The sequence below is a fragment of the Lynx rufus genome, unplaced genomic scaffold (assembly GCF_022079265.1).
Source record: "Lynx rufus isolate CCGP_SWC_20201006 ecotype Redwood Valley unplaced genomic scaffold, mLynRuf1.p SCAF_14, whole genome shotgun sequence".
Lineage (NCBI taxonomy): Eukaryota > Metazoa > Chordata > Mammalia > Carnivora > Felidae > Lynx > Lynx rufus.
Window position 1 is genome coordinate 65,249,131 of NW_025814828.1, and position 18,961 is coordinate 65,268,091.

Here is an 18,961-nt window from a genome sequence, read left to right on the forward strand (position 1 = left end):
TTTTATCATATCTTTATTTTTTTATTATGAAATTTATTGTCAAATTGGTTTCCATACAACACCCAGTGCTCATCCCAACAGGTGCCCTCCTCAATACCCATCACCCACCCACCCCTCCCTCCCACCCCCCATAAACCCTCAGTTTGTTCTCAGTTTTTAGGAGTCTCTTACGTTTTGGCTCCCTCCCTCTCTAACCACTTTTTTTCCTTCCCCTCCCCCATGGTCTTCTGTTAAGTTTCTCAGGATCCACATAGGAGTGAAAACATATGGAATCTCTCCTTCTCTGTGTGACTTATTTCAGTTAGCATAACACTCTCCAGTTCCATCCACATTGCTACAAAAAGCCATATTTCATTCTTTCTCATTTCCACGTTAATTTTATTATATCTTTAATATGATATCATTATATTGACTTCTTTGAAACTCTTGGAATTTCAAAATAGGAAAGTGTGTTGGCCAGGCCAAAAAATATGTCTCTGTGTTGCCAAAGCCATTTTGTTGTCTTTCATGAAGACTTTCATGATGGTGCTTATTACCTATATGACTTTATAAAGAATCAACAATTTCTGTTCCTAAACCATACCAGATTAGAAGCTGAATTTCCTCACATAGAAAATTAACATCCATTTATATAGGGTAAGCTTATAATTAACAAAATCACAAGGCTTATATAGAATCCAGAGTATCAGTTTACTTATTTGTACAGAGAAATAGCAACATCAGAGGAAATGAAATAATATAATCCAGTGGATTTTCTTTTTTTTTTTTTAAACTTTTTTTTTTTAATTTATTTTTGGGACAGAGAGAGACAGAGCATGAACGGGGAAGGGGCAGAGAGAGAGGGAGACACAGAATCGGAAACAGGCTCCAGGCTCCGAGCCATCAGCCCAGAGCCTGACGCGGGGCTCGAACTCACGGACCGCGAGATCGTGACCTGGCTGAAGTCGGACGCTTAACCGACTGCGCCACCCAGGCGCCCCTAATCCAGTGGATTTTCTAACTGTACAACTGTAGGAAATTAAAATCAAAATCAAAAGGTCAATTAACTTGAATTTAAAAGCACTTTTTTCATATATATATATATATATATATTTTTGAGAGAGAGAGAGAGAGGGAGAGAGGGAGAGCATAAGTTGGGGAAGGGCAGAGAGAGGGAGGGAGAGAATCTTAAGTAGGCTCCACACTCAGCATGGTGCCTGATGTGGGGCTCCATCCCAGGATCATGACCTGAGCCTAAACCAAGAGTCGGACGCTCAACCAAATGAGCCACCCCATTCATATTTAAAGTGTTTTAAAGTTTGTTTTAAGGCTAGAAGATTACTCTTGTTTTAAATTTTTTCAAAAATTTTTCCACCTTTATTTAAATGAATTGACAAAAAAACATTGTGTAAGTTTAAGGTGTACAATGTGATTATTTGATATACATATATATTGTGAAATTATTACCACAAATTTGTTAGTTAACATCCATCACCTCACTAGTTACCTTGTGTGTGGTGTGTGTGTGTGTGTGTGTGTGTGTTAATAACATTTAAGATCTACTGTCTTAGCAAATTTCAGTTTATAATACACTATTGTTAACTACAGTCATCAGGCTGTACGTTAGATCCCCAGGACTAACTCATCTGATAACTGCAAGTTTGTACCCTTTGAACTACATCTCCCCGTTTCCCGCACCTACTTGGCAACCACCAGTCTACTCTGTTTCTGAGTTTGACTTTTTTAGACTCCACATATGAGAACATACAGTGTTCGTCTTTCTCTGACTTATTTCACTTAGCATGATGTCCCCAAGGTCCATCCATGTTGTCTCAAATGGCAGGATATCCTTCTTTCTCATGGCTGAATATTATTCACATTTGTAATGTAAATATTATTTACATTTTCTTGATTCATTTATCCATCAGTGCATAATTAAGTGGTTTCCATGTCTTAGCTATTGTGAACAATACTTCAAAGAAACATGGGGGTGCAGATATCTTTTTGAGATAGTGACTTCATTTCCTTTGAATATATACCCAGAAGTTGGATTCTTGGGTCATATGGTAGTTCTATTTTTAAGTTTTTTTAAAAGCCTCCACAGTTTTCCATAGTGGCTGTTCCAATTTACATTCCCACCAACAGTGCAGAACAATTCCGTTATCTTCACATTCTTGTCAACACACATATCTCTTGCTTTTTGATAATAGACATTCTAACAGATGTGAAGTGAGATCTCACTGTGGTTTTGATTTGCATTTCTCTAATGATCAGTGATGTTGAGCATATTTTCAAGGACCTGTTAGCCATTTATATATCTTCTGAGGAAAACAGTCTATGCAGATCTTAGGCCCATTTTAAAATCAGATGATGATGATGATGCTGATGATGATTACTATTCAGTTGTATTGTTTCCTTATATATTTTGAATATATGGTTTGCAAATATTTTCTTCCATTCTGTATGCTGTGTTTTCATTTTGTTTATCATTTATTTTGCTGTGCAGAAGTTTTTTAGTTTGATGTAGCCCTAATTGTTTATTTTTGCTATTGTTCCCTGTGACTTTGGCATCATATCCAAATATATAGTTGCCAAGATCAATATCCTTTTGTTTTCTTGTAGGAGGAATTTCAGGTATTAAATTTAAGTCTTTAGTCCATTTTGAGTCAATTTTTGTGAATGGTGTAAGATAGGGGTCAACCTTCATTCACTGTCATGTGAATATCCAGTTTCTCAGTACAACTTATTGAAGAGAATGTCTTTGCCCCATTGAGTATTCTTGGCATTCTTGCCAAATATTAGTTCACCATCTATATGTGAGTTTACTTCTGGGCTCTCAATTCTGTTCCATTTCTGTATTTGTATGATTTTATGACAGTACCTTCATGTTTTGATTATTTAGTTTTGTAATAAAGGTTGAAATCAAGAAATGTGATGTCTCCAGCTTTGTTCTTCTTTCTCAATATTTTTTTGGGTATGTGAAGTCTTCCATGGTTTCATGCAAATTTTAGGATTTTTATTATATTTCTGATAAAATTCCATTGGAATTTTGATAGGGATTACATTTAATTTATATATCACATTGTGTAATGTGTGTAATATGGACATTTGAACAATATTAATTATTCTGCTCAATAAACACAGAACAGTTTTCTATTTGTTTCTTCTTCAATTTCTCTTACCAATATCTTCTAGTTTTCAATATACAGATCTTTCACCTTAAATTTATCCCTAAATATTTTGTTGTTTTGATGATATTGTAATTTGAGATTATTTTCTTTGTTTAACAGTTTGTTGTTAGTGTATAGGAACACAAGTAATTTTTCTTTATTGATTGTATATCCTAAAACTTTAACGAATTTGTTCCAACAGTTTTTTGGTTGAGTCTTTAGGATTTTTTTAATTTAGTTTTTTTCTTTTTAATTTACATCCAAATTAGTTAGCATATAGTGCAACAATGATTTTGGGAAGAGATTCCATAGTGCGCCTTACCCATTTAGCCCATCCCCAATCCCAAAACCCCTGCAGTAGCCCTGTTTGTTCTCCATATTTATGAGTCTCTTCTGTTTTGTCCCCCTCCCTGTTTTTATATTATTTTTGTTTCCCTTCCCTTATATTCACATGTTTTGTCTCTTCAGGTCCTCATATGAGTGAAGTTATATGATTTTTGTCCTTCTCTGACTAATTTCACTTAGCATAATACCCTCCAGTTCCATACATGTAGTTGCAAATGGCAAGATTTCATTCTTTCTGATTGCCAACTAATACTCCATTGTATATATATACCACATCTTCTTTATCCATTCATCCATCTATGGACATTTGCGCTCTTTCCATACTTTGGCTATTGTTGATAGTGCTGCTATAAACATTGGGGTGCATCTGTCCCTTCAAAACAGCACACCTGTATACCTTGGATAAATGCCTAGTAGTGCAATTTCTGGGTGGTAGGGTAGTTCCATTTTTAATTTTTTGAGGAACCTCCATACTGTTTTCCAGAGTGGCTGCACCAGTTTGCATTCCCACCAACAATGCAAAAGAGATCCTCTTTCTCCACATCCTTGCCAACATCTGTTGTTGCCTGAGTTGTTAATGTTAGCCATTCGGACAGGTGTAAGGTGGAATCTCATTGTGGTTTTGATTTGTATTTTCCTGACGACGAGTGAAGTGGAGCATTTTTTCTTGTGTCAGTTAGCCATATGGATGTATTCTTTGGAGAAGTGTCTATTCATGTCTTTTTCCCATTTCTTCACTGGATTATTTGTTTTTTGGGCGTTGAGTTTGATAAGTTCTTTACAGATTTTGGATACTAACCCTTTATCTGATATGTCGTTTGTAAATATCTTCTCCCATTCTCTCAGTTGCCTTTTAGTTTTGCCAATTATTTCCTTTGATGTGCAGAAGCTTTTTATTTTGATGAGGTCCCAGTAGTTCATTTTTGCTTTTGTTTCCCTTGCCTCTGGAGACGTATTGAGTAAGAAGTTGCTGCGGTCAAGATCAAAGAGGTTTCTGCCTGCTTTCTCCTCGAGGATTTTGATGGCTTCCTGTCTTACATTGAAGACTTTCATCCATTTTGAGTTTGTTTTTGTGTATGGTGTCAGAAAGTGGTCCAGGTTCATTCTTCTGCATGTCGCTGTCCAGTTTTCCCAGCACCACTTGCTGAAAAGACTGTCTTTATTCCATTGGATATTCTTTCCTGCTTTGTCAAAGACTAGTTGGCCATATGTTTGTGGGTCCATTTCTGGGTTCTCTATTCTGTTCCATTGATCTGAGTGTCTGTTCTTGTGCCAGTACCATACTGTCTTGATGATTACAGCTTTGTAGTATAGCTTGAAGTCGGGGATTGTGATGCCTCCTGCTTTGGTTTTCTTTTTCAAGATTGCTTTGGCTATTCGTGGTCTTTTCTGGTTCCATAAAATTTTAGGATTATTTGTTCTAGCTCTGTGAAGAATGCTGGTGTTATTTTGATAGGTATTGCACTGAATATGTAGATTCATTTGGGTATTATAGACATTTTAACAATATTTGTTCTTCCTGTACAGGAACATGGAATATTTTTTCCATTTTTTTGTGTCTTCTTCAATTTATTTCATAAGCTTTCTATAGTTTTCAGTGTATAGATTTTTCACCTCTTTGGTTAGATTTATTCCTAGGTATTTTATGGGTTTTGGTGCAATTGTAAATGGGATTGATTCCTTGATTTCTCTTTCTGTCGCTTCATTGTTGGTGTATAGGAATGCAACTGATTTCTGTGCATTGATTTTATATCCTGCAACTTTGCTGAATTCATGAATCAGTTCTAGCAGTTTTTTGGTGGAATCTTTTGGGTTTTCCATGTAGAGTATCATGTCATCTGCAAAGAATGAATGTTTGACCTCCTCTTGGCCGATTTGGATGCCTTTTATTTTTTTTGTGTGTTGTCTGATTGCAGAGGCTAAGACTTCCAATACTATGTTGAATAACAGTGGCGAGAGTAAACATCTCTGTCTTGTTCCTGACCTTACGAGGAAAGCTCTCAGTTATTCCCCATTGAGGATGATATTAGCGTTGGGTCATTCTTATATGGCTTTTTATGATCTCCAGGTATGATCCTTCTATCCCTACGTTCTTAAGGGTTTTTATAAAGAAAGGATGCTGTATTTTGTCAAATGCTTTCTCTGCATCTATTGAGAGGATCATATGGTTCTTGTCCTTTCTCTTATTGATGTGATGAATCACGTTAATTGTTTTGCGGATATTGAACCAGTCCTGCATCCCAGGTATAAATCCCACTTGGTCATGGTGAATAATTTTTTTTAATGTATTGTTGGATCCACCTGGCTAATATCTTGTTGAAGATTTTTGCATCCATGTTCATCAGGGAAATTGATCTATAGTTCTCCTTGTTAGTGGGGTCTCTGGTTTTGGAATCAAGGTAATGCTTCATAAAGTGAGTTCGGAAGTTTTCCTTCCATTTCTATTTTTTGGAACAGCTTCAAGATAATAGGTGTTAACTCTTCCTTAAATGTTTGGTAGAATTCCCCTGTGAAGCCATCTGGCCCTGGACTCTTGTGTTTTGGGGAGATTTTTGATTATTAATTCGAGTTCCTTACTGGTTATGGGTCTGTTCAAATTTCCTATCTCTTCCTGTTTCAGTTTGGGTAGTGTATATGTTTCTAGGAATTTGTCCATTTCTTCCAGATTGTGCATTTTATTGGCATATAGTTGCTCATAATATTCTCTTATTGTTTTTCTTTCTGCTCTGTTGGTTGTGATCTTTCCTCTTTCATTCTTGATTTTATTTATTTGGGTCCTTCCCTTTTTCTTTTTGATCAAACTGGCTAGTGGTTTCTCAATTTTGTTAATTTTTCAGTGAACCAGCTTCTGGTTTCATTGATCTGTTCTACTGTTTTTCTGGTTTTGATAGCTTTAATTTCTGCTCTAGTCGTTATTATTTCCTGTCTTCTTCTGATTTGGGGTTTTATTTGCTGTTCTTCTTCCAGATCTTTAAGGCATAATGTTAGGTTGTGTATCTGAGATCTTTCTTCCTTCTTTAGGAAGGCCTGGAATGCTATATACTTTCCTCTTACAACCACCTTTGCTGCATCCCAGAGGTTTTGGGTTGTGGTGTTATCATTTTCATTGGCTTCCATATACTCTATTATTTCCTCTTTAACTTCTTGGTTAGCCCATTCATTCTTTACTAGGATGTTCTTCAGTCTCCAAGTATTTGTTACCTTTCCAAATTTTTTCTTGTGGTTGATTTCGAGTTTCATAGCATTGTGGTCTGAAAATATGCACGGTATGATCTCAATCTGTTTATTCTTGCTGAGGACTGATTTGTGTCCCAGTGTGTGGTCTGTTCTGGAGAACATTCCATGTGCACTGGAGGAGAATGTATATTCTTCTGCTTTAAGATGAAATATTCTGAATATATCTTTCAAGTCCATGTGGTCCAGTGTGTCATTCAAAGCCACTGCTTCCTTGTTGATTTTTTGATTAGATGATCTGTCCATTGCTGTGAGTGGGGTGTTGAAGTCTCCTACTATTATGGTATTACTATCGATGAGTTTCTTGATGATTGTGATTAATTCATTTTTGTATTTGGGTGCACCCACATTTGGAGCATAAATGTTTACAATTGTTAGGTCTTGGTGGATAGACCCCTTGATTATGATATAATGCCCTTCTGCATCTCTTGATACAGTCTTTATTTTAAACTCTAGATTGTCTGATGTAAGTATGGCTACTCTGGTTTTCTTTGTTGACCATTACCATGGTAGATGGTTCTCCATCCCCTTACTTTCAATCTGAAGGTGTATTTAGGTCTAAAGCGGTTCTCTTGTAAACAGCATATAGATGGATCTTGTTTTCTTATCCATTCTGTTACCCTATGTCTTTTGATTGGAGCGTTGAGTCCAATGACACTTAGAGTGAATACTGAAAGATATGAATTTATTGCCATTATGTTGCTTGTAGACTTGTGGTTTCTGGTGGTGTTCTCTGGTCCTTTCTAATCTTTGTTGCTTTTGGTATGTATGTATGTATGTATGTATTTATATTTTCATCTATTCTCCCTTAAAATTTCTTGCAGGGTTTTTTAATGTTCACAAACTCCTTTAATTTTTGTTTGTCTGGGAAACTTTTTATCTCTCCTTCTATTTTGAATGACAGCCTTGCTGGATGGAGAATTCTTGGCTGCATACTTTTCTGATTCAGCACATTGAATATATCCTGCCACTCTCTTCTGGCCTGTCAAGTTTCCGTGGATAGGTCTGCTGCAAACCTGATCTGTCTTCCCTTGTAGGTTAGGGACTTTTTTTCCCTTGCTGCTTTCATGATTGTCTCCTTGCCTGAGTATTTTGTGAATTTGACTATGATATGCCTTGTTGATGGTTGGTTTTTGTTGAATCTAATGGGGGTCCTCTGTGCTTCCTGAATTTTGATATCTGTGTCTTTCCCCAGGTTAGGAAAGTTTTCCGCTATGATTTGCTCACATAACCCTTCTACCCCTATTTCTCTCTCTTCCTCTTCTGGGACCACTATGATTCTGATGTTGTTCCTTTTTAACGAGTCACTGATTTCTCTCATTCTTAAATCGTGCTCTTTTGCCTTAATCTCCCTCTTTTTTTTTCTGTTTCATTATTTTGCATAAATTTGTCCTCTGTATCGCTCATTATCTGTTCTGCCTCATCCATCTTTGCCGCTGTGGCATCCATCCATAATTGCAGCTCAGTTATAACATTTTTTATTTCATCCTGACTAGTTTTTACTTCTTTTATTTCCACAGAAAAAGATTCTAATCTATTTTCTACTCCAGCTAGTATTCTTATTATTGTGATTCTAAATTTTGCTTCAGACATCTTGCTTGTATCTGTGTTGTTTAAATCCCTGGCTGTCATTTCTTCCTGTTCTTTCTTTTGAGGTGAATTCCTTAATTTTGTCATTTTTTTTAATTTTTAATTTTTATTTTTTATAATGTTTTTCAAGTTTCTTTATTTTTGACAGAGACAGAGTGCGAGCATGAGCTGGGGAAGAGCAGAGAGAGAGGGATACACAGAATCCGAAGCAGATTTCAGGCACCAAGCTGTCAGCACAGAGCCTGACACAGAGCTCGAACTCATGAACTGCGAGATCATGACCTGGGCTGAAGTCCGATGCTTAACCGACTGAGCCACCCAGGCACCGCAGTCGTTTCCTCATTTTGAAGGGTGAAAAGGAATTAACGAGGTAGAAAAAAAATAAAATTAAATAAATTAAAATTAAAAAAATATTAAAATTAAAAAGTTAAACACACACACACACAAATCGAATAAATGATGCTATATCCCAGCTGTGTTTTGGTCTGGGTGTTGAAAGTGGCTTCATAGATTAGAGAAAAAAGGGGGGGGGGGAGAAAACCAATAAAAAAAAAATAAAACAAAATGACAAAAAAGAAATCATTTTGAAATTTGAAAAAAATGCATACACTGAAGTAGACTAAAATGAAATGATGGGAATAAAATAGAATTTGAAAAATTTTACACAAAAGTAAAGAATACAGTAGAAAAAACTAAAGAAAAATATTTTTAATAAAAATTAAAAATGAAAATGAATTGTTTCCCTTTCTGTATTCAAGAAAAAAATGAAATGAAAAAAAGAATAGAGAAAAAGAAAAAAAGGAAATCGTATGAAAATTTGAAAAAGTGAATACACTGTAGTAGACTAAATTAAAGTGAAGGAAGTAAAATAGAATTTGAAAAAAAATTACATAAAAATGAAAAATATAGTAAAAAATTTAAATAAAAATAGTTTTAATAAAAATTGAGCATAAAAGTGATTTTTTTCTCTTTCTCTATTCAAGAAAAAGAAAATAAATGAAAAAGAGAAAACAGTCAAAGAAAAAAAGGAAATCATTTGAAAATTTCAAAAACTGAATACAATGAAGTAGGCTAAAGTAAAATGATGGAAGTAAAATAGAATTTGAAAAATTTTACACAAAAGTCGGAAATATAGCAAAAAATTTAAAGAAAAGTATTTTTAATAAAAATTGAAAAATTAATTTTTTCTCTTTCTGTATTCAAGAAAAATAAGTGAAAAAGAGAAAAAAAAAAGAAAATTGAATAGATGGACCTGCTAACAGATACGACTGAAATTATATCATTTTCCCATAGAAGTCAGACTATGAAGCGCTTTATAGTCCATAAACTAAGCAGGCAGTGAGTCTTGTGTTCCTGAAGAGTGAGGTTTGCCCAGTTAGGCGGGGCTTTGTGTAATGGCTTCGTTCTCCACTAGATGGCGCTGCTAGCCTACTGGGGTGGAGTGTTGTCGCATTCGTAGTTGCATATGTACATGTGCAGGAGTGAAAATGACATCACCCAGCTACCCAGTCTCTAGTATCGGAACTCTTTTCTTCCCGATCAGCAATCATGCACCTGTCCTTTGTCTTCAGCTTTCATCCACTCCCTGCTTTTACACACTCTGTAACCAAGCACCAGGTAGTACCTCTCTCCCGAGTTTTGTCTCAGATGCAGCTATTTTCCCTGGCCCCTTACTTTGAGGGACTATGGCTTTGACCCATTCCGCCCCTCTGTGGAGGGTCTCACCAAGCAATGGCCAAATGCAGGCTGCACACAGGAATGCTTGCTGGACCCTGCTGCTGCTGGTGCCCCGTGACTGAGGCCAGGTGCCAGCCCGCCCCAGAAAAAGTTCGTGAAATAGTGTAGCAGCATTTCAGAGAGGATGGAAAATCACAACACACATCTGGCACCAGGCTTCACCCTTAATGACCTTGTTCCAGCACCAGCGAATGTGGCCATTCTCTGGGATCTGCTGGGACCAGGTGGCCTCAACAGTCTCTACCAAATGACCTTTCAGGAGTGGAACCACTTTTCCCTGTGTGGCCCAAGAACCTCCCAGACCCCACTCTGCTCCTGGGGATTATCCTTTTCCACAAGAGCGCCACCAGGTATCGAGCTGCAGAGTTGCAGTCTCTGCGCTCCCCTTGTTTACAGTCTTAATGGAATTTAAAACCTTTCCTTTCGCCTTTCTTCTGTCTCCCTTTTTAGTTTAGTCCCTGTTGCTGTTTCCAATTTTCCACTTTCCCTCCAGCTGCTTTTGGGAAGGGATGCTTTTCCTGTATTCTCCCCCACCCTATCTCTGTTCTCTCCACCCGCAAAAGCAGCTCTGTGCCCTCCATGGCTTCTCTATCCCCAAGTTCACCTCTCTGCACTGCATACCTGCTGAATTCTGTGGTTCTCATTGTGCAAATTGTTGTGTTAATCCTCAGATCAGTTTTCTAGGTGTGCAGGATGGTTTAGTGTTGGTCTGGCTGTTTCATGGACACGAGACACACAACAAACCTCCATGCTGTTCTGCCATCTTGGCTTCCCCCACATCTTTACGATTTTTTAAATATAAAGTTATTTTATGTGCAAACACAGATAAGATGTGCACTTATTCCTTTCCAATTTAGATGCCTTTTCTTTGTTTTTTTTTTTAAATTCTGACACAGTGTTACATTAGTTTTAGATGTACAACATAGTGATTGAACATCTGTATACATTATGCTATGCTCACAAGTATAGCTACCATTTGTCACTATACAATGCTATTAGAATACCACTGACCATATTCCCTATTCTATACATTTTATCTTTGTGAATGATTCATTCCATAACTGGAAGCCTGTATCTGGCACTCCCCTTTTCCCATTTTCCCCCTTCCCCTCTGGCAACTATCAGTTTTTTCTCTATACCTATGGGTCTGTTTCTGATTTTTGTTTGTTTATTCATTCATTTTTAGACTCCATACATAAGTGAAATCATATGGTATTTGTCTTTGATTTATTGTACTCAGTGTAATACCCTTCAGGTCCATCCATGTTGTTGCAAATGTCAAGATCTCATCTTTTTAATGTGTGACTAGATCCCATTATATATGTGCATACACACACACACACACACACACATTTTCTTCATCCATTAATCTATTGATAGATACTTGGGTTGCTTCCAAATCTTGGCTATTGTAAACAATGCTGCAATAAACATAGGGGTGCATATATCTTTTCAAATTACTGTTTTTGTTTACTTTGGGTAAATGCCCAGTAGTGGAATTACTGGATCACATGGTAATTATTTTTTATTTCTTTGAGGAACTTCCATACTGTTTTCCACAGTGGCTGCACCAATTTACATCCCACCAACAGTGAACAAGGGTTCCTTATTCTCCACATCCTCACCAACACTTATTATTTCTTATCTTTTTGATTCTAATCATTTTGGCAGGTGTGAGGTGATATCTCATTGTGGTTTTGATATGCTTTTCTCCTATGATTAGTGATGGTAAATGTCTTTTCATGTGTCTTCCATATGTATTTCTTCTTGGGAAAACATGTATTTGGGCCCTTTGTTCATTTCTTAAATAGATTATTTGGTGTTTTGGTGTTGAGTTATATAAATTCTTTATATATTGTGGATATTAACCCCTTATTGGATATAATGTTTGCAAATACCTTCTCCCATTCACTAGGTTGTGTTTTGTTTTGTTGATGGTTTGCTTCACTGTGCAAAATCTTTTTATTTTGGTAGTCCCAATAGTTTATTTTTGCCTTTGTTTCCCTTGCTTGAGGAGATATATCTTGAAAATGCTGGTAAGGCCAATATCAAAGGAATTACTGCTTATGTTTTCTTTTAGGAGTTTTATGTTTTCAATCTCACATTTAGGTCTTTAATCTATTTTGAGTTTATTTTTGTGAATGCTATAAGAAAGTGTTCCAATTTCATTTTTTGCATGTAGCTGTCCAGTTTTCCCACAAGCATTTATTAAAGAGACTATAGTTTCCCCATTGTATATTCTTGCCTTTTTTGATATAGATTAATTGACCGTATAAGCATGAGTTTATTTCTGAGCTCTCTATTGTGTTTCATTGATTTGCAGGTGTATTTTTATGCCAGTACCATACTGTTTTGATTACTACAGTTTGTAGTATATCTTGATTTCTGTGATTGTGATACCTCCAGTTTTTTTTCTTCTTTCTTTAAGATTTCTTTGGCTATTTGGGGTCTTATGTTACATACAAATTTTAGTATTATTTTTTCTAGTTCTGTGAAAAGTGCAGTTGGTATTTTAATCGGGGTTGCATTGATTCTGTAGATTGCTTTGTGTAGTATAGACATTTTAACAATATTAATTCTTCCAATCAATGAATATGGAATAATTTTCTATTTGTTTGTGTCATCTTTAATTTCATCAGTATTTTATCATTTTCAGATTACAGGTCTTTAATCTTCCAACTTAAGTTTATTCTTAGGTATTTTCTTCTTCTTGGTGCAGTTGAGAAAATGGAATTGTTTTCTTAATTTCTTTTACTGCTACTTTGTTATCAGTGTATAGAAATGCAACCATTTTGTGTGTACTAATTTTGTATCCTATGACTTTACTGAATTCACTTATTACTTCTGATAGTATGGGGGGATCTTTAGAATTTTCTGTATATAGTATCATGTCATCTGCAAATAGTGACAGTTTTACTTCTTCTTTACCAATTTAGATGCCTTTTATTTCTTTTTCTTCTCTGCTTGCTGTGGCAAGGACTTTCAGTACTATGTTGAATAAAAGTAGTGAGAGTGCACACCCTTGTTTTTTTACCTGATGTTAAAGGAAAAGTTCTCAGTTTTTCACCATTGAATATGAAGTTAGCTTTGGTTTTGTCATATATGACCTGTATTATGTTGAGATATGTTCCCTCTAAACCCAGTTTGTTGAGAATTTTTACTATTAATGGGTATTGAATTTTGTGAAATGCTTTTTCTGCATCTACTGAGATGATCATATAGTTTTTATCCTTTTTTTAATGTGGTATATCACATTGATTTGCAAATATTGAAGCAAACTTACATCCCCAGAATAAATCCCACTTCATTGTGGTGAATGATTCTTTTAATATAATATTGAATGTGGTTTCCTAATATTTTGTTGATAAATTTTTATGGATGCCTTTTATTTCTTTTTCTTGCTTGCTTTCTCTGGTTGGGACTTACAGTGTTTTGTTGAATATGAGTAGTGAAATGGGCATCCTTATGTTGTTCCTGATTTTAGAAGAAAAGCTTTCAGTTTTTCACCATTTTGTATGATGTTAGGTATAAGCTGCTTATATATGGTGTTTACTATACCCAGTTTGTTGAGAATTTATCATGAAAGGCTATTGAATTTTTTTTTCAAATGCTTTTCCTGCATCTATTGAGAAGATTATATGATTTTTATCCTTCATTCTGCTAAGGTGGTATATCTCATTATTTATTTGGATATGGCAAACCATCCTTTCACCTCAGGGTTAAAATTCCGCTGGATCATGGTGTATGAGTTTTAAATGTGCTGTTAAATTCAATTTGCTAGTATTTTGTTGAGATGCATGCATGTATATTCATCAGGGATATTGGCCTGTTGTTTTGGTATGAAGGGGTTATTGGCCTCATAAAATGAGGTTGAGAGTATTCCCTCTCTAAGTTTTTGAGAAGTGATGTTAATTCTTCTTTAAACATTTGGTAAATTCACCAGTGAATTCATCTGGTAGTGGCATCTTCTTCTGGTAGTGGCATCTTCTGAGAGGTGTTTGATTACTGATTCAATCTCCTTATTCATTATTTGTCTGTTTAAATGTTCTATTTATTCATGATTCAGTCTTGGTAAGTTGTATGTTTGTAGGAGTTATGCATTTCTTTTAAGTAAGCCAATTTATTGGCTTTTAATGATTCATAGTAATATGCCACTTTGTATTTCTGTGGTAACATTTGTAATGTTTCTTCTTTCATTTATATATTTATTTATTGAGTCCTCTCTCTTTTTTTCTTGAATAGTCTAGCCAAAGTTTTGTCAATTTTGTTCATCCTTCAAAAGAACAGTTCTTAGATTTGTTGATATTTTCTATTGTTTTCCTTTTCTTTATTTCATTTATTACTTTTTTATTTTAAATTTTTTATTTAAATTCTAGTTAGTTAACATATACTATAATATTGTTTTCAAGAGTAGAATTTAGTGATTCATCACTTACATATAAGACAGCCTACACAAGTGCCCTCCTTAATACCCATCACCCATTGAGACCATCCCCCACCTACCTCCCTCTATTACTGCTGTTTGTTGTCTATTGTAAAAATCTTATGGTTTGTTTCCCTCTCTCTCTTTTTCCCTTTCCCATATGTTCATCTGCTTATTTCATCAATCACATATAACTGAAATTATATAGTATTTGTCTTTCTGTACACATTCTAGCTCCATCCATGCCATTGCAAATAGCAAGATTTCATTCCTTTTGATGGGTGAGTAATATTCCATTGAATATGTATATCACATCTTCTTTATGTGGCTGAGTAATATTCCATTGAATATATATATATATATATATATCACGTCTTCTTTATCCATATCAGTCTATGGACATTTGGGCTCATTCCATAGGTTGACTAATGTTGATAATACTGCTATAAACATCACGGTACATGTAACACTTTGAATCTGAATTTTTGTATCCTTTGGGTAAATACCTAGTACTGAAAATGCTGGTTTTGTTGAAGATACTGTCTTCTTCCACTGGGTATTCTTGATTACTTTGTCGAAGATGAGTTAACCTTATAGTTGTGGGTCCATTTCTGTCTTTTCTATTTTGTTCCATTGATCTGTGTGTCTTTTTTTGTGCCAGGACCATACTGTCTTGATGACTACAGCTTTGTAATATAGCTTAAAGTCCAGAATTGTGATGCCTCCAGCATTGCTTTTCTCTTTCAGGATTGTTTGGCTATTTGAGGTCTTTTGTGGCTCCTTACAAATTTTAGTATTGTTGGTTCTAGCTCTGTGCAAAATGCTGGTGGTGTTTCTATAGGGATTGTGTTAAACTTGCAGGTTTCTTTGGGTAGTAAAGTCATTTTAACAATGTTTGTTTTTCCAATCCATGAGCAGGGAATGCTTTTCCATTGTTTTGTGTCCTCTTCAATTTCTTTCATAAGTGTTCTATTTTTTTCAGATTACAGATATTTTACCTCTTTGGTTAGGTTATTCCTATATATCTTTTGGGTTTTTGTGCAATTGTAAATAGGACTGATTCCTTGATTCCTTTTTTTCTTTGATGCTTCATTATTGATGTATAGAAATGCAAGAGATTTCTGTACATTGATTTTATATCCTGCAACTTTGCTGATTTCATGTATTAGTTCTAGCAATTATTTTTGGAGTCTTTCAAGTTTTCTTCATAGAGTATCATGTTGTCTGCATATAGTGAAAGTTTGACTTCTTCCTTGCCTATTTGGATGCCTTGTATTTCTTTTTATTGTCTGATTGTAGAGACTAAGACTTCCAGTACTATGTTAAATAGTTATGATGAGAGTAGATATCCCTGTCTTGTTCCTGAAAATAGAGGAAAGCCTCTCAGTTTTTCCCATTGAGGATAATATTACATGTGGGTCTTTTGTATATGGCTGTTATGATGTTGAGGTATGTTTCATCTATCCCTACTTTGTCGAGGGTTTTTGTCAAGAATGGGTGTTATATTTTGTTTAATGCTTTTTTTTCATCTATTGAGAGGATCATATGGTTCTTTTTTCTTTCTTATATTAATATGGTGTATCATATTGATTGATTTGCAAATACTGAACCAGCTCTGCATCCCAGGAATAAATCCCACTTGATAGTGGTGAATAATTCCTTTAATGTGATGTTAGATTTTATTTACTGGTATCTTGTTGAGAACTTTTACATCCAAGTTCATCACGAATATTGGCCTATAATTCTCCTTTTTAGTGGGGTCTTTGGTTTTGGAGTCCAGGTAATGCTGGCCTCGTAGAATGAGTTTGGAAGTTTTCCTTCCATTTCTATTTTTTGGAACACTTTAAGAAGAATAGGTATTAACTCTTCTTTAAATGTCTGCTAGAATTACCCTGTGAAGCTATCTGGCCCAGGACTTTTATTGTTGGGAGATTTTTTATTACTGATTCAATTTCTTTGCTTGTTATGGGTCTTTTCAAATTCTTTATTTCTTCCTTTTTCAGTTTTGGTAGTGTGTGAGTGTCTAGGAATTTGTCCATTCCTTCCAGATTGTCCAGTATGTTGGCATATATTTTTTTATAATATTATCTTACAATTGTTTCTCTTTCTGTGGTGTTGTTGTGATCTCTCCTCTTTTATTCATGGTTTTATTTATTTGGGTCCTTTGTCTTTTTGATAAAACAGGTTAGGGGTTTATAATTTCTATTGATCCTTTCAAAGAACCAGCTCTTAGTTTCATTGATCTATTCTACTGGGGTATTTTTGTTTCTATATCATTTATTTATGCTCTAATCTTTATTTTTTCCCTTCCTCTGCTGGATTTAGGCTTTTTGCTCTTACTTTTCTAGCTTCTTTAAGTGTCGGGTTAGGTTGTGTCTTTGAGACATTTCATGCCTCTTCGGGTAGACCTGTATTGCAATATACTTCCCACTTGGGACTGCCTTTGCTGCATCCCATATGTTTTGGATTGTCATGTTTTCATTTTCATTTGCTTCCATGTACTTATTATTTCTTCTTTAATTTCCTGGTTAACCCATTCATTCTTTAGCAGGATATTAATTTTTTTAATTTTTTTAATGATTATTTATTTTTGAGACAGAGACAGAGCGTAAACAGGGGAGGGGCAGAGAGAGAGGGAGACACAGCATCTGAAACAGGCTCCAGGCTCTGAGCTGTCAGCACAGAGCCCAACGTGGGGCTTGAACCCACGAACTGTGAGATCATGACCTGAGCCAAAGCCGGATGCCTAACTGACTGAGGCACCCAGGCGCCCCTAGTAGGATATTCTTTAGCCTCCATATATTTATGGTCTTTCCAAAGTTTTTCTTGTGGTTTTCTTCAAGTTTCATAGCATTGTGGTCTGTAAATATGCATGGTATGATGCTTGTTAAGCACTAACTTGTGACCCAATATGTGATCTATTCTGGCTAATGCTCCATGTGCACTAAAAAAAATGTGTATTCTACTGCTTCAGGATGAAATTTTATGAAAATATTTTAAGTCCATCCAGTCCAGTGTGTCATTAAACCGATTGTTTCCTTGTTGATTTTCTGCTTAATCTATCCATTGCTGTAAATGTGTGTTAAAGTCCCCTGCTGTTACTGTATTAGTATCAGTGAGTTTCTTAATGTTTGTTATTGTTTGGCATATTTTTGTCCTGCCAATTAGGGGGCATATTTATTCACAATTGTTAGATTTTCTTAATTCTGATGTAATGTCCTTCCTCATTTCGTGTTACTGTCTTTGTTTTAAAATCTAGTTTGTCCGATATAAGTATGGCTACTACAGCTTTCTTTTGATGTCTACTAGCATGAAAGATGGTTCTCCATCCTCTCACTTTCAATCCGCATGTGTCTTTCAGTCTAAAATTAGTCTCTTATAGGGAGCACAGAGATGTCTCTTGTTTTTTTTGTTTTTTTTTTTCCATTCTGATACCCTATGTCTTTTGATTGGAGCATTTAGTCCACTTACATTCAGAATGATTATTAGCAGGTATGAATTTAGTGCCATCGTGTTACCTTTAATTTTTTTTTTTCTGGTGATGTTCTCTGTTCCTTTCTAGTCTTTGTTACTTTTAGTCCTCTTTTTTCCCCACTCGAAGATTCCCCTTTAATATTTCTTGCAGGCCTGGCTTAGTGGTCACAAAATAGTTTAGTTTTTATTTGTCTGGGAAACTATCTCTATTTCTATTCTGAATGACAGTTTTCCGGATAAAGAATTCTGGAATGCATATTTTTCCCATTCAGCATGTTGAATATATCATGACACTCCCTTCTTCCCTGCGAAGTTTTTGGGGACAGATCTGCTGGGAACCTGATCTTTCTTCCCTTGTAGGTTAAGGATTTTTTTCCCCTTGTTGCTTTCAGAATTCCTTCATTGTCTGTGTGTTTCTTTAATTTGACTGTGATATGTCTTGGTATTAGCTAGCTTTTGTTGAATTTAATGGGAGTTCTCTGTGCTTCTTGAATTTGATTACTTGTTTCCTTCCCTGGCTAGGGAAGTTTTCAGCTATACTTTTCTCAAATGAACTTTTTCCTCTCTCTTCATCTTCTGGGACTCCTCCTTATGCTTTAAGGAGTCGCTGATTTCTATAATCTACATTCATGATCCAATACTTTCCCTTCCCTCTTCTTTTCAGCTTCATTATTTTCCATATTTTTATCTTCTAAATCACTGATTCATTCATCTGCTTCATCCATCCTCATTGTCACAGCCTCCATTTTGCTTTGCATCTCAGTTATAGCATTTTTAATTTCAGATTAACTAGTTTTTACTTCTTTTATCTCTGAAGTAAGGGATTCTATATTATCTTCTATGCTTTTTTTCAAGCCCAGCTAGTATCCTTATAATTTTTGTTTTAAATTCTAGTTCAGACATCTTAATTATATCCGCATTAATTAAATCCTTAGCCATTACTTCTTCCTGTTCTTTCTTTTGGGGTGAATACTTCTGTCTTCTCATATTATCAAGGTCACTGTTTTTT